Source organism: Hyperoodon ampullatus, assembly GCF_949752795.1.
Source record: "Hyperoodon ampullatus genome assembly, chromosome: X".
Lineage (NCBI taxonomy): Eukaryota > Metazoa > Chordata > Mammalia > Artiodactyla > Ziphiidae > Hyperoodon > Hyperoodon ampullatus.
The window spans coordinates 61,005,388-61,017,072 of NC_136913.1; the positions used below are offsets into that span (position 1 = coordinate 61,005,388).

The 11,685-nt window shown below is 48.7% G+C and overlaps 1 pseudogene across 1 annotated transcript; it reads right to left on the minus strand.

The window, feature by feature from the left end:
* Positions 1 to 971: 971 nt before the first annotated feature.
* Positions 972 to 4,748, minus strand: LOC307069705 (uncharacterized protein CXorf49 homolog; annotated as a pseudogene). Its single transcript has 4 exons — positions 3,530 to 4,748; positions 2,110 to 2,186; positions 1,611 to 1,719; positions 972 to 1,067 (listed from the first exon to the last, which is right to left on the minus strand). The product of its transcript is annotated as an uncharacterized protein CXorf49 homolog (transcript).
* Between the last annotated feature and the right edge of the window lie 6,937 nt (positions 4,749 to 11,685).

Here is an 11,685-nt window from a genome sequence, read left to right on the forward strand (position 1 = left end):
CATGGACCAGCCTCTACTCCCTTTACTCCCTGAATCACATCTTTCTCCCTCAAGGGAGATTATCGCTGATTACTTTTATTCACACACAGGGACACACAGTCACCAACCTTGAATGTCCTATCTACCATCATACCCCCTTTTGTGTAGTAAAACACCGGTCTTTTGGGAAGGGTGCCAGGCAGAATCACTGCACTCAAACACAGATCTGTCCGAGTCTCAGGCTAGTACAGCCCTGGGTCCCGGCTGAGGGAAGGAAGTGCTCCCCAACCTCCAGTGAGGGGGAAATTGAACATGGAGCTCAGACTCAATCTCATGTGTCGTAAAGAGGCAGTCTGGGAGATTGAGCTGGGACACAGAAATATAATTTCCAGGAAGATCTGTGTCATGGGGCTGGTGGAAGAGTATTTGACAGGGACCATGCAAGAACACAGACCTACTAACCACCCTTGCCATAGAACCTGACGGGCCAATTTCCACTCAAGGGTATAGAGACGACCAGGCTGGAGGAGGGTGGTCAGCTGGTGAGGGCAGGGAGGATGTGAATGCTTCCAGATTGGAGCTCTGGAAGGGGGTCATGAGTTCCTGCTGATGGGGAGGGTGGATGGCAGAGATGAATGGGAACCACCAGACCCCAAAGGAGGAGGGTGGTTTGGAGAGAATTAGAAGAGGGCCTTCGGGGGCAAGGGAGGACGTGTCAATGTGGCCAGGGAGAGCACACAGAGGACCCAGACCTGGGGCAGTCCGCTGACTTGACTGCAGGGATGGTAGCAGAGGCTTGTCCAGAGTCCCCACCACAGGATGCGACAGATACTGTTCTGGAAAAGGCTCTGACGTGGAGCAGTGCCCCGCCCCGGCCCCCTAACCCTACCCCTACCCCTCCAGAGAGAAGGCAGAACAAATAATATTAGAGGTACTTTATTTGGAAACTGCTGTGAAACTGGGAAGGGGGCAAAACAAGGGTAGAGGAAGCCCTAGCTGAGGCAGAACAGGAGGGAACGAGTTTGGCCACAGCTCCCGGGCTCCAAAGGTACCAGCTGCTCCTCTTGCAGGAAGACGATGGGCTCAACCTGTAAAACAGCAGAGTCAGGGAAGAGCCTCAAGCCAGGGCCAGCCCCCAGCCCTGCTCAACAGCCAGGACTGTGGGAAGGGGTACGGTGTGTGTAACACTCACTTCAAAGTGTCAGGATCATGAGAGCCATGTCCTTCATGGTGTCTGCAACAGGGACAGGCATTAGTAGGCACTCCAGAGAGAGGGATATGGAAGCCCGTCCCCCTATCCCCGTGAGGAACCGCGTAGCCCTGAAACCTGAAATCCCCTCCAGACCCGATGCAAAGAGCTCCGGGCCAGATCACTCCCCACCACCTGAATTGAATGTGGAACTGGTTCCTAAAGGGAAACAAAGTGTGCCAGCAGCTCTGATGCTGTGGGCCGTGCCACAACCAGTCAGATCTCGTCACACACACAAACAAACAATCCAACAAGAACCTTAGAAGCCACACCAAGCAGCAGTTCAAGGGAAAATCAACGAGGCATCTCTAAAAGTCCTATCAGAACGAGATTCCCTAGGACTGGTCTGGTTGGCAAAGTGTGCATGCAGTCCAGACAGTACTTTGCTACTTGTACACTCGCCCAGTTGTACATGCACAGCCGGCTCCAGGGCCAGGCCTGCTAGGTTCTCCTCCCCACAGTGATGTTGGTCCCTGCGAGGCCGACTGAACCTGCAGCCCAGCCCCACCCCAGGTGCCCACCCGGGTTCTGAACTAAGACACCGCTCTCCGTCCCTGGTTCCTCATACCAAGTTTCTTCTTAAGGTCGTCTACTTCTCTCTGTAGCACGAGACACTAGGCCAGCAGACACAGGAGGAAGAGAAATGATTAGTATAATCTGGCCTCCTCTCTCCTCCACCTTCTCCTCTCCACCGGGCCCTGCACCCCAAAGCCGGGTGGCTAGAATGGCAAGCGCTCCTCAGTGGAAAGCAGGTGGGCTCCCTCCATGGGGTACGTGATGGGGGCAGGGGAGGGGTGGCCCCACACATGTCAGCTGAACTTGGACCCAGATCCCACCCTCGAGTTTGGGCCTGCATTTCCAGGAGCCAGACGAAGCATTACCCAAGGACAGCTCGGCATTCCCAGTGGCTGCTGCGGCGTTTCCGGTCTTGGGGGATGGTCAAGTGGCTCCCAGTCACCTGAGAGGGAAAGGACACACAATCCAGCTTCCCAGGCTCCCAGTGAGGTGGAAAGGGTCAAGTGGGGTCTACCGTGAGGTGAGGCAGCACCACCCTCTGCTGGCAACCAGCCGCCCCTGCTCTGTCCAGAAGCCCGAACCTTCTCTCTGGGCCTGCCTCCTCTGTTACCCGGGGGCAGCCATTTCGCCATTGTGGTCCCCAAGCTATGTGCCTCTGGATTCGCCCCTCCCATAGCTGCAGCCACAGCCAGCACGTGGGAGAGCAATGTGGGCGAAAAGGACTTAACAGAAAAGGCTGTTCCCCTGTAAATCTGCACCCGGAGGAGCTGTTTGTGGCACTGCCACCGATCAGCCCTGCCGCACAAACACCACACACAGGATGATGTGGCTCAAGGCCAGCCCTGCCGGCACCCCGTCTCCTGTGGGAGAAGCTGCCTGGGAGAAAGGCTGTGCCCCCAACAGAGACAGAGCCAGAGCTTTCTGCCCTCCACCCCTCTCCCCTCCCCTCATATCAAACCCACGACACTCACCTGAGGGGCCAGGCCCACTGGGCATGACTTCTCCCTGGTTCAGGGCCAAGGGCTCTGAGTTTCCTGGATCTTGGGGGCCTCTGGTGTCGACCTCGCCACTGCTGGCTTTTCCACAATGCATGTGCGGATAAGATGTCCCTGGCCTGTGAGCTGGCAGCTGAAACAAAAATTTTTCACCGATTTGGACTAAGGAAGTGTGTGTGTGTGTGTGTGTGTGTGTGTGTGAGAGAGAGAGAGAGAGAGAGAGAGAGAGAGAGAGAGTGAGAGAGAGAGAGAGTGAGTTGTGTGATTCGGGCCGGGGTGAGGCAGGGAATTGGGAAGGGAACTGAAAGGCTGATCTCATTAGCACTTTCTCCCTCCGTCAGCCCCAGGCCAGCAGGCAGAGGTGATCTAGGGACAACAGTGGGGCACTGAGTAAGCCCAGGGCCCCTGCAAGGAAGGTCTGGGGAACACCTAGGAAATAGGATTCAGGAAGCTGGTGAGTCTAAATACTGAGGCTTTTTGGGGAAGCTTTTAAGGGATCCCCCGACCCAATTCAGCTACCAGCCCTCCCTTCCATCCCAGCCCCAGTCTCTCAGAGGACGCTGGAAACAGGCCAAGGGTGGAGAACCAGGCCCAGCACACCCGAAGTGCTACCTTACTGTTTGTCCCTAGTAAAAGGAGCCTGATCAGGCATCATAATGACCCAGTGACCGAGGGGCACCCAATGACGACCCCTGAGGGGTGGACAGAGGCAGCATGGGTGAAGACGTGTGCTCTGGGTGTGGTGGGGGCGGGGAAGAGTGGGGAGAGAGGAGGAGCCTGGCCTACTCACTTGGCCCTTTGGGGCTGGGTCTCTATTTGGGTCCTTATCTTCTCCCGCCACAGCTTCAGACTCCCTTGTCCACGTGACCACGGATTTCTTCCCAGCGCTGGTGTGCTTGGCCTGTTTGGTTCCGGAAGGGACCAAGGTATACCTCTTGGATCTCCCAAGCAGCGGAATACCAGAGACTGGGGGGAAGGTGGCCGGTTCCAGCGGAGGTGCCCAGATTCGCTGCCCCCAGGAAGGGAAGTTTTTCCCCAGGGCAAGTGTGGAGGCTCCCCCGAGGGATTTCTTCTCCAGGGTCCCCTTCTTCCTAGGAGTGACCTGCGGCAGGCCACCTGCCGTAGCAGCAGCAGCAGCAGCTCCCGGGTAGCTGGGCTTGCTGCCCCCGTTCCCCCAGAGCACGCTCTGCATTTTCTTAGGGGAAGAGATGCCCTGCCCTCCCACGCCCTGCCTTTCCACAACCGAAGAGAGTCGAGCCTGTCACATGAAGGAAATTCTCCCTGACTTGGAAATTCGAGTGTCTGGGAGTGTCCCCGGGATCCTCGGGTCTGCTGGGCTCAGCCTGGCCTCCTCCTCCGGGGTAAGTACTCACCGTCATCAGCTCTGTCTCACTGAACTCATCTGAGGACTCGGAGTCGGATAGCTGCCGGGCCAGGCCTTCATCGGAGAAGCGCTGGCGATCCACAGCCACGTTCAACCTACGCTTAGTGGCTCTCTTAGGATTCCTCCAGGCCCGGCCCGCTTCGGGCCCACCGAGGTGGAGAGGGCCGGCCAGAGCCGGCGGTGCTTCCCCACAGCTCTGGGCGGTCGCTCCTGGACCGCCGGGACCCGCCTCGAGGCCGGCGGACACTTCGAAGGAGGCGCAGGGCTCCGCTAACGGGTATGTGCAGAAGCCCAGCACGTCCCAGTCGTACAGCTGCTGCGTGGTGCCCGCCGCAGACTCCTCGGCCAGGTCCAGGAGGTCCCTCGTGTCGTCAGCCGGGGAGCCAGGTCGGCCTTCGCGGCCACACAGCACCGGCCCTCCCGCTTCCAGCATCTCCCGCTCTGACTGGAAGCCCCTGGGATCCGGGCAGCCGCTCCCACCCCCGCCGCTCGGCGGCTTCCTGGGCTCGGGGCCGCGGTCGGGTCCCCGCGGAACTGCGCGGCCGGCCGGGTGGACGCCGGCCCGCTCCTCGCCCTCTGGGCCGAAACCCGTTCCCCACACAGACACCTCATCTGGGGAGCTCATGTCGCGACCCGGGCGGCCGCGGAACCGGGGCGACTGTTGATGGCCCGAGTCGCGGTCGCGGTCACGGCGGACGAGGCGGGTGGCGCTCAGAGGGCAGCGCCAACCACCTCAGGCGCCGCACGAGCTCGCCTCAAACGAAACGACGCGCCACTTTCAGAGCACCGCCCACGCCCGCGCCGTGGCCTCCTCATTGGTCCGGCCCCCGCCAACCAGCGGGCGCCTTGTTCGCCTGTCCCCTCGAGGCCTAACCAATGAGGTCGGGGACCTCTTCTTTGCCCTCAAGCCCGTGGGCGGTCCGAGCAGTTGGCTGGTGAAGGGGATGGTGGGAGTGCCCCCCTCTGTCAAGACTCTCGGCCCGCCTCCCCTTTCCAGTTAGAGTCACAGCTCTGAGCCTCCGTTTCCCATCTATACAGGGGGTCGGGGAGTGAGGGCGCCGGGCTCCAGGGGTGGTGAGGATGAAATGTCAAGATGGAGGCACTGGACGCCTAGCACGCGCCGAAAGCATTTGCCAGCCTCCCTTCCACCGCAAGCCTTACGACCCAACAGGAGAATGGGCATGGGAGTCCCGCAGTCAGTGATCAGGGGTCGGCCAGAGAGCAAAGGGATCGTATTTTCGTTCTGTAAGGTCTCTGTCTCAACTGCTCCATGAAATGTGGCTCAGCAAACGTCATTGGCAGGCGGGTTTGGCGGACAGACTGGGGTTGGCGGACAGATTGGGGTTGGCCTCGCTCCATCAGCCCTTCCCCCTCTCTGAGGCAAATTCAAAGAAGAGGAAATCGCAGTGGCCAGTTACACCCCAAAAGATGCTCGCCACCGCTGATCCTGGAGATGTGAACTAAAACCACGAATCGGGTTTCACACACTAGGTTGACAACCTTCAAAGAGCTTAACCATTCCGAGGGTGGGAGAGGTGAGGAGCAAACCCCTGTGGCGGTGGTGCAAGAGACCCATTTGGGAGGTAATTTGGCAGAATCCATTGAAAGCAACTTAGTGCCAGCACAGACTCTGTGCCTGGCACTCTTCTAAGCGCTGGGCATAAATAGTAATGCATCAGCGTGACACTCCTAGAACTATAGTACCAACTATTACTGGCCTCTTACCGGTGAGCAAACAGGCACTGAGAGGTTCAGCCACTGGCCCAAGGTCATTCGGCTCGTGGGGATCAGCGGCAGGATTGAAACCAATCAATCTGACTCCAGAGTCCTTGCTTTGAGCCGAAGACCTTAAAAAGGAAGCAAAAAAAAAAATAGGTATTTCCTCTATGTTCCGGCAAGTCCGCTGCCTGGTACTTCTCCCGGAGACACGCTGGTACCTGTAGTGTACAGGAGCCCATGCACAAGGGTGTTGGTGATGGGAAAACCTGGGAACACTCCAAATTCCCATCAGTAAGGAAATGGATGAATGCAACGTGGCTTAGCATCCAGTAGCATAAAGCGTGGCAGTCCAACGGAATGCATCAGGCCATTCTCACAGCTTTCGAAAGCACCTGCCTGACTTCAAACTGCAAGTTGCAGAACGATGGCTTTGGATTCACATTTGTAAGTTAAATCACTTGCGTGCGTGGGCACACACACACACCAGTCAATCCTATGTAATATATGAGAATTCATTTAAGTATATGTACAAGTATGTTTTTAAAGTTTTGAAGGACGCACAACCAAGGCCTACCAGTTGTGATGGCGGTCGGTGTGGATAGCCAGGTGTCTCTCAATTTTTCTTGGAACTGTCAGTTCTCAGCTTCCCTGAGCTGAGCAGTACTGATGTCTGGGGGGTGGTGCCTCCCTTGGTTTCTATATGGCCCATGGGTGTTAGAATTTCCCTTGTCTGCCACCCAACTCCTACTCTGACACCCCTCCATTCCTCCCATACCTTCCTTCTGCTCCTTCCCGTTCATACTCCTCTGTCTTCAGTCACCTCTCTCTCCTGCATCCTGCTCTGGCTGACCTCCTGGAGAGTCCTGGCGTGTCTGAACCGCTGTTGCCTGTGGAACCCAAAGGCCCAGTTTTCTGGGCCTGCGTTTCTGCACCTGAGAAGCTAGCCATGCTGGAGAAGTTACAGAGCAGGGGAGACTGGGTGCACTGTAAATCTGCAATCCTCCTCCTTGAGCCTGCCCCCGATGGTGCCTGCCTGTTTGTGGATACCGCCCTCTTCCCCTTCTCCCAGTGACTTTTTAAGGCATGGTGTGCTATTTCAAATATGTTAAAATGGATAAGGAAGGATATAGCAAAATCTCCTGCATCCACCAGCATCCTATGAAACATTACCAGTGGATCCAGTGGAAGCCTCATTCTTCCCTCTCACCAGTTCCATTCCCTTCCTCCCTCCCCCATAGAGAGACTCCCGGAACTTCTCACCTTCTTCACTCTCTTCGTCCCTGTGGCTCTCCTACCTCCTCTTCCCATACATCCCATACGTCTCCAATGATGTCACTAATCTCTGCTTTACCCCGTTATGCTCACCAGGATCCAATACTGGTTTTGACGTACTCTCTTGGCCCGGGGTGGGAGCCAGTGGCAGAGGTTCCTCTTGGCTTTCCCCACCGTGATAGCTCTTACTCCACAGACCAATGACCCAATGTGTAGGTCATTGCTCCAACTGCCAAGTGTATCACTTAGAATTATCAGCTTGGGGACTGGAGAAATGACCACTATGTTTGTCCAGGGACCCAGTCAGCTCACCGTGAACTGATCTCTATCCCCAACTCCTTTTACTGCCAGAACCTCATAAGCCCCACTCTAATGGGGCCCCATCATGACACTTTGGGCTTCCGGGATCAATGTCAGCTCAGAAACTGTGTCCAGTAGTCCTAGATATGTCTGTGTCCGGTGCCAGTGTGCAGTCACCCAAGCATCTAAGAAAAGTGCTATGAACATTTGCATACAGATTTTTTGTGAATATGAGTTTTCATTTCTCTTGGGTAAATATCTAGGAGTTAACTTGCTGGATTGAATCGTTAGTGTATTTTTAACTGTTTCCAGAGAGTCTATACCATTTTTTGCATTCTCACCAACAATGCAGGAGAGTTCTAGCTGTTCCTCAGTCTGTCTAGCACTTGGTATTGTCTGTATTTTGTTTTTATTTCAGCCATGTTTATAGCTATGTTGTCGTATTTCATTCTGGCTTTAGTTATTTCCCTAATGACTAATGAGGTGAAACATCTTCTCAGTAGCTTACTGACCATCCAGTAAGCACAATGTCAGTTCGATTTTTTTTTTTTTTGCTCATTGTTTATTGTGTTGTTTGATTTCTCATTACTGAATATCGAATGTTGTTTATCTCTTTCGGATACAAGTTTTTTATCATGTGTGCTTTGCAAATATTGTTTCCCAGTCTGTGGCTTATGCTTTCAAAAACAAAGAAACAGACAAAACCCAAATAACACAATTTAAAAATGGACAAAGGAATTGATTAGATATTTCTCCAAAGAAGACACATAAATGGCCTACAGGTATATGAAAAATGCTCAACATCACTAGTCAACAGGGAAATGCAATTCAAAACCACAATGAGTTATCACCTCACAACTGTTAACATGGCCAGTATTAAAAAAAACAACAACTCAAAATAGCAAGTGTTGGCAAGGTAGTGAAGAAAATGAATTCCTTGTGCATTGCTGGTGGGAGTGTAAAATTGTGCACCCGCCATGGAAAACAGTATGGAAGTTCCTAAAAAAATAAAAATAGAACTCCCATATGATCCAGCATTCTCACTTCCGTATATTTACATTTACATTACAAAATAATTGAAATCAGGATCTTGCATAGATCATTGCACTCCCATGTTCACTGTAGCATTATTCACAATAGCCAAGGGGTGAAGACAACCTAAATATCTATCAACAGGTGAATAGATAAAAGGTGGTGTATATAATGTATACATATAAGAGAATATTATTCAGCCTTTAAAAAGAAGGAAATCTTGCTATATGCTGTAGTATGGATGAACTTTGAGGATATTATACTAAGTGAAGTAAGCCACTCACAAAGGACAAATAGTGCATGTTTCCACTTATATGGGGTACCTAAAGTAGTCAAACTCTTAGAAGCAGAAAGTAGAATCCTGGTTGCCAAGGGCTTGGGGGAGGGGGAAATGGGGAGTTGTTGTTCCACGAGTATAGATTTGCAGTCATGCAAGATGAAGAATTCCAGAGTTCTTATTACAACAATGTTCATATAGTTAACAACACTGTACACTAAAAAATTGTTAATAAGGTAGGTTTCCTATTATGTGTTTTTGCAATAAAAATGAATTAAAAATAAAGTGCCTTATTCAATGGCTTTTCGTATATTCACAGTTGTGCATCTATCACAATCAATTTTAGGATATTTTTGTTAGCCCAAGAAGACACCCTGTATCCCTTACCCAACTCCCCGAACCCCCCAACCCACCCCCAGCCCTATAGGCAAGTAATAAACTACTTTCTGTCTCTATGATTTGCCTATTTAGGAAATTTTGTATAAATGGAATCACACAATATATAGTACATGTTGTCTGGCTTCTTTCACTTAATGTAATGTTTTCGAGGTTCACCCATGTTGTAGCATGTATCAGTACTTCAGTTATTTTTATTGCCAAATAATATTCCATGGTATGGGTATACCACATTCTATTTATACATTCATCAGTTTATGGGCATTTGGGTTGTGTTTAGTTTGGGAATGTTATGGATAATATTCCCAAACTCAATGCTGTTAAGCATATTCATATACATTTTGAGTTCATGAGTTTTTGTGTGAACATGTGTTTTCAGTTCTCTTCGGTAGATCCCTAGGAATGGACATTCTGGATCATATGGTAACTCTATGTTTAACTTTTTAAGAAAACACCAGAATATTTTCCAAAAAGATTCAACTATTTTACATTATCACCAGAAGTGCATGAGGATTCAAATTTCTCCAAACCCAAATATTTGTTATTATCTGTATTTTGGATTATAGCCATCCTATTGTTTTTGCAACATGGTATCTCATTATGGTTTTGATTTATATTTCCCTACTGACTAGTGGTTGTGAACATCCTTTCATATGCTTATTAACCATTTCTATACCTTCTTTGGTTAAATGTCTATACAAATCTTTTACCCAATTTTTTAATGGGATCATTTTCTTATTTATTTATTATTCTTCTTCTTTATTCTGCATACAAGTTCTTTGTTAGATCTGTGACTTTCAAATATTTTCTCCCAGTCTGTACCTTGTCTTTTCATTTTCTGAATAGTGCCTTCTGAAGCATAAATGTTTTAAATTTTGACGAAGTCCAATTTATCAAGTTTTTCTTTTATGGATCATGCTTTTGGTGTTGTATCTAAGAAATCATCGCCTAGCTCCTGCGTACAAATATTTTTCTCCTAGGGTTTCTTTTAACAGATTTATAGTTGTAGGTTTTACTTTTAAGTCTCTGATCCATTTTGCATTAAGTTTTGTGTGTGCTGTGAAGTAAGGTTCTAAGTTTGTATTTTTGCATGATATCCAGTTGTGCCAGCACCATATGTTGAAAAGACTATCCTTTCCCCATTGAATTGAAAATCATTGACCATAAATATAAGGAGAGTTCGTTATTTCTAAACTCTCGATTCTGTTCCATTGATCTATCTCTATGTCAGTATCACACTAACTTGATTATCTGTATTTTTATCGTAAGTTTTGAAATCAGAAAGTGGAATCTTCCAAGTTTGTTCTTTTTTGAAGTAGTTTTGGATATTCTGTTTTGTTTTGTTTTTCATTTCCATATGAATTTTCTGGATCAGCCTGTGAGTTTCTACAAAGAAAGCCTGCTGAAATTTCGATAGAGATTGACTTGAATCTATATGTCAATTTGGGGAGAATTACCATATAAATATTGAGTCTTACAACCATGAGCATGCAATGCCTTTGCATTTATTTCGATCATCTTTAATTTCTCTCAACAAACATCAATTTGTGTTTCTCAGTGCATAAGTATTACATTTGGTTTGTTAAATATATGCCTAAGCATTTTATTCTTTTTGATGCTATTGTAGCTAGAATTAAGTGTTCCTTAATTTCATTTTTGGATTATTTGCTACATGTATATAGCAATAAAATTTGTTTTATATATTACTCTTGTATTCTGTGATCTGTTGAACTTCTTTATTAGTTCTACCGTTAGATCCGTTTTTGTGGATTCCTTAGGATTGTCTGCATATGAAATCATGTCATCTGAGAATAAAACAAACTCCCTTTTTATTTCCTATCTGGATGACTTTTAGTTCTTCTTCTTCCCTGTTTGAACTGGCTCAAACTTCCAGTGCAATAATGAATAAAAGTAGTGAACATGTCTTTGTTGCTGACTTTAGGGAAAAGGTATGCAGTCTTTCACTACTAAATATGATGTTAGCTGTAGGTTTTTCATAGATATCCTTTATGATGCTGAAGAAATTTCTTTCTATTCCTAGGTTTTTTTAATTGTTTTTATCATGAAAGGTGGTGGAATTTTGTCACATGCTCTTTCTGTGTCAGTTAATATGATAATGTTTCAGTGCTTTCTTCTTTTAAACTAGTGTATTACATAAATTGATTTTTAGATGTTAAACCAACCTTGTATTTCTAGAATAAATCCCACTTGGTTATGGTATATAATCCTTTTTATATGTTTCTGAATTCAGTTTGTTAATATTTTCTTGAGGGTTATTTCATCTATATTCATGAGAAAGATTGGTATGCAATTTTCTTTATTTTGGATGTCTTTGTGTGTTTTGGGCATCAGGGTAATTGTGCTGGTCTCAGCCAATCGATAGTGATACTGTCAGCTAGAAATACCTGGAGGCACTTATCTGTACTCCAAGGCGAGCCCCCACAGATATTTCCCCTTTCAGAACCAATGTTGTGGTTGAACTAGCCCTTGTGGTTCTTATTATAATTGCAAGATGCACCTCAGCAATAACCTTTAGGAGGCTGTGAAAGGACGAAGTTTATTACTC